This window comes from Eulemur rufifrons, chromosome 16 (genome assembly GCF_041146395.1).
Source record: "Eulemur rufifrons isolate Redbay chromosome 16, OSU_ERuf_1, whole genome shotgun sequence".
NCBI classification, from domain to species: Eukaryota; Metazoa; Chordata; class Mammalia; order Primates; family Lemuridae; genus Eulemur; species Eulemur rufifrons.
This window is the reverse complement of record NC_090998.1, coordinates 36,142,204-36,146,630: the sequence shown is the minus strand read 5'-3', so window position 1 is coordinate 36,146,630 and position 4,427 is coordinate 36,142,204. Positions and strand designations below refer to the sequence as shown.

The 4,427-nt window shown below is 40.9% G+C and overlaps 1 pseudogene; it reads left to right on the top strand.

Annotated features, from left to right (window-relative positions):
• The first annotated feature begins 2,613 nt into the window (after nt 1–2,613).
• On the top strand, nt 2,614–3,278 carry LOC138397378 (large ribosomal subunit protein uL30-like; annotated as a pseudogene).
• Nucleotides 3,279–4,427: the final 1,149 nt, after the last annotated feature.

The following is a 4,427-nucleotide window of genomic DNA, read 5'->3' as shown; positions in this document are numbered from 1 at the left end:
TCAATAACAATCTGGCTCAACTAGCTGGAAACAGCCCCAGATGGTGTCCAGTCTCTTGCCCTTTTTCTGGTCTAATTAGGTCCACTCCCTCCCCAACTCCTCATCATCACAAGCTGGCTCCATTTTAAAATGTGGGAAAGGTTGGCCCAAGCTCTTTTATTCGAACTCAAGTGGAGTGAGAGATTGCTGGGTAAACTGTGCTGAATCCTGTCTCTGAAAATAGAGGGAAATAAATACTTTCGCCTCTCTGAAAAACAGTAGTGATCACCCGCATACAAAATCCACAGGCAGGCAGAACGTTTTGATTCAACTCGATGGCCTCACACTAGTGAAGAAAATATTTTGTCAAAGAATCATTTTAACCAAAAAGTAAAACACAGAATTCCAGTCTTAGCTGAGACCACCTGGTACAACCTAAGTGAAAGCACATCGGAGGGAAATCTCCCTACCTCCTCTGTGTTGTGTTTTTACTGCTGCTCCTTGACCTCTTACCATGAAGTCTCAAAGTGAGCACATGTAACCGCAGCACCTCTTGGGCTGAAGTGGCTGGGATATTTTATTCCCCAAGGAAAGGAAGAGCCTGAAAATCCTCAAGGAAAGTGATCCTGGCGGGGACTCTGGCTGGGACTCCAGCCCATCTGGACTTCAGAACCTCTGATGTGTTTAGGGTTCTATCCAGTTTTCCTTTACTGAGAGGAAAAAAAAAAAAAAAAAAAAAAAAAACCACCTACAAAGTCCTCTTTTTTACAGAAAATGTCTTCAGATTTTAGCTACCTTCAAGTTCTTGTACACAGAGGACAGGATACACATAAAACTGTCACTTTGATAAAGTTCTAGGGAAAGTTAATGCAATTTTAGAATCCTATCTACTGAGTATCAAAAGCCATCCCTCACCCTCCATAACCAATTATCCGCTCTGGTTAAACGGGAACCTTCTCAGTGATTCTTCTGGCTGGCTTTTATGCCACAGGCAAGGGGAGTTTCTGGACATGGCATGCATAAAATCTTGGATTTAGAAATTCTAAGGAATTGAGAACAATAATTACAAAACAGAAATCTGGTTCGAGAGCTGCGGCAATCTCCTCTTCTTCCCCCATCTTGGTCACCTCAGTCTTTTCTTACGTTCTCCTACTACTAAGGGTCTGACGGAGGCATTATTTAGTGTGATGAATAATGAATTTTTAGTAGCTCTTTGATACTCACAAAGTACGTTCACTTTACTGTTATATTTCATCATTGCTGAACATATGCAGTAGCTATTCTTACTATCTTTAACTTATTGATGAGGAAATTGAGGTTCATAGATGGATCACAACACCTAAAAAAGTGGCAGAACTGGAACTCAAAAGCCAGTTTTCCTAATTTCATACCCTGTGTTTTAAGTAGCATTTGAAGCTAAAGAAATTAGCAGTATAAGGTCTAAGTTAGAGATCTAAATTTTTTAGTTAAATATACTTTATTTTTCCCCTCAAAATTTGTAATTTTCTGAGTTCCTAAAACATGGTTAAAAACAAAACAAAACAAAACTGAAAGTACCCAGGCCTCACCAATCAATTCTACCCTTCTCTCAGGAAATTGCAGCCAACGGCAGGAAGGGGCAGTGGGCAAGCCAAGTAAGTAAGGCTCTGAGAGATACAGGGAGACAGAGAAAAGCAAGACAGAAGTAGTAACTGCTACAGGCTAGGTCAGTGAACCTGCTCCTTGGGGCTGGAGAAACAGGGCAAGAAACCAAGAAGAGCGCCCTTTAGGGGTTGGAGAAGCTACACTAGAAAAAGACAAAGTACCAGCACCAAGCTGAACCTCTAGCATCACCTCTCCCACATAAACAGAGGTTTTTAAACAGAGCAGACAAACTTACCGATTCTCAAATACAAAGATGGAAAGAAAAAAAAAAGACTCCTGAAACATCTGGAGAAAACTAATATTTTGAAACAAGACAAAAACTCAACAAATAAAATGTCTTGAAGATTCAGATGCAGTAGTACATGCCTGTAATCCCAGGACTTTGGGAGGCAGAGGCGGGAGCATCTCTTGAGGCCAGTAGTTTGAAACCAACCTGGGCAACAAAATGAGACCCTGTCTCTACAAAAAAAAATTGGCTGGGCATTGTGGTGCGCACTCGTAGTCCTAGCTACTTGGGAGGCTGAGGCAGTAGGATTGCTGGAGTCCGGGAGTTTGAGGTTACAATGAGATGTGATTGCATCGCTGCGCTCCAGCTTGGGTGACAGGAGAACTTGTCTCTAAAAAAAAAAAAAAAAAAACACATATCTTGAGGAATCAAAGGGCTCACCACGTTTTAGAAGAAGTATTAAAAATATCTCTGGAAAAATGTAGGAGGATACTATAACTAAAACATTAAATGAATATCATAGAAATTAAAAATTTGACAATCAAAATAAAAAGATTGATTTGAGGGATAAATAGTAGAGTGGACACCGAAAAACAGCATTTTGAGAATTCTCTCTAAACAGAGTGGAAAAACACAAAAGAATAAAGAATATAAAAGACAAGTTAAGCTCTCTTTTCCTGCTGGAACCATGAATGTGTCAGAAGAAAACGAAGGTTCCCGCTGTGCCAGAACCCTTAAGAAAAAATGAAGGAATTTTGCAGAGCTGAAGGTCTAGTGCCTGAGAAAGAAGTTTGCCCAAAAGATGCTTCGAAAGGCAAGGAGGAAGCTTATCTATGAAAAAACTAAGCACTGTCACAGGAATACAGGCAGATGTACAGAACTGAGATGTGAATGACTAGGATGCCAAGGAAAGCTGGCAACATCTATGTACCTGCAGAACCCAGACTGGCATTTGTCATCAGGATCCGAGGTATCAGTGGTGTGAGCCTGGAGGTCCGAAAGGTGTTGCAGCTTCTTCACCCTCTCCAGATCTTTAGTGAAACCCTTGTTAAGCCCAGCAAGGCTTCAGTTAACATGCTGATGATTGTAGAACCACACATTGCATGGGGGTACCCAAACCTGAAGTCAGTAAATGAGCTGATCTGCAAGCATGGCTATGGCAAAATCAATAAGAAGTGCGTTGCCTTGACAGATAACACTGATTACTCGCTCTCTTGGTAAATATGGCATCATCTGCATGGAGGATCTGATTCATGAGATTTATACTGTTGGAAAACACTTCAAAGAAGCGAACAACCTCTGGGAGTCCTTCAAATTATCTTCTCCACTACTAGGTGGAATGAAGAAAAAGACCACTCATTTTGTAGAAGGTAGCGATGTTGGCAACAGGAAAGACCAGATCAATATGATTATCAGAAGGATGAACTAAATTTTATGTCTACACGTGCAATCTGGAATAGCAGCAGCCATCTTGCAACCATGAGGACACAAACCTAAGGACAAAAGCCAAGACAGGCTGGGCATGGTGGCTCATGCCTGTAATTCTAGCACTCTGGAAGGCTGAGGTGGGAGGATCGCTTGAGGCCAGGAGTTCGAGACCAGCGTGAGCCAGAGCAAAACCCCGTCTCTACTAAAAATAGAAAAACTTAGCCAGGTGTGGTGGTGAGCGCCTGTAGTCCCAGCTACTCTGGAGGCTGAGGCAAGAGAATAGCTTGAGCCCAGGAGTTTGAGGTTGCTGACACCATGGCACTGTAGCCCGGGCAACAGACTGAGACTCTGTCTCAAAAAGAAAAGAAAAGAAAAGAAAAGAAAAAAAAGCCAAGACAATGAAGATTAAGATGACAGAGAAGAAAGAAGAAAAAAAATCTGCACTGTTGATAACATCATTGAGCTCCTCGATTAACCTCCCCTGTAACTACCCTGTCCCCTCCCCTGCCTGTTATGTGAGATAACACATTTTATTAATACTTATTGTTTAAATATACATATGTATTATTGTGTGTATGTATATTTTTAAATCTTTATTAATATCTTTGATTGAGAATCATAGTTATAGACTTGGAAGTGGCCTTAGAGGTTATCTATATTCTAGTCCAAACTTTTCATTTATTTATAAGGAACAGCTTAGACAAGTGAACACCTCTAAGTGCCTAAGGTCAAAAGTCGGTGTTTGTGGATTCTTTCTGAGTCCACTGTGCCATCTACTCCTCTAAGAAAATAGTTCAAAAACTTTAAAGACATTTGATTGAGGAAAGGGGACATGAGCTGTCTAATTTCCTGACAGGGAATGACTGATTTTCACACCGTGGAAGATTCATTCAATCGTTTTAATGTGGACGGGCCTCTGGCAGGGGGACGAGTGCCACACTAGCGATTCCACTCCCAGGTTCACGGAACTGATGTAGGCCTTTCAGGGGAAGCATTTGGGTTTTATCTAATTTAAATAAATATGTGGTATTATGTTCCCTGAAGCATTCACAGATATTCAGAGAGCCCCATACAGATATTTGAGCATTATTTCATAAAGGAAATTTTATTAAAAAAAAAGAAAGACATTTTCATCTCAGAAAATGACTGT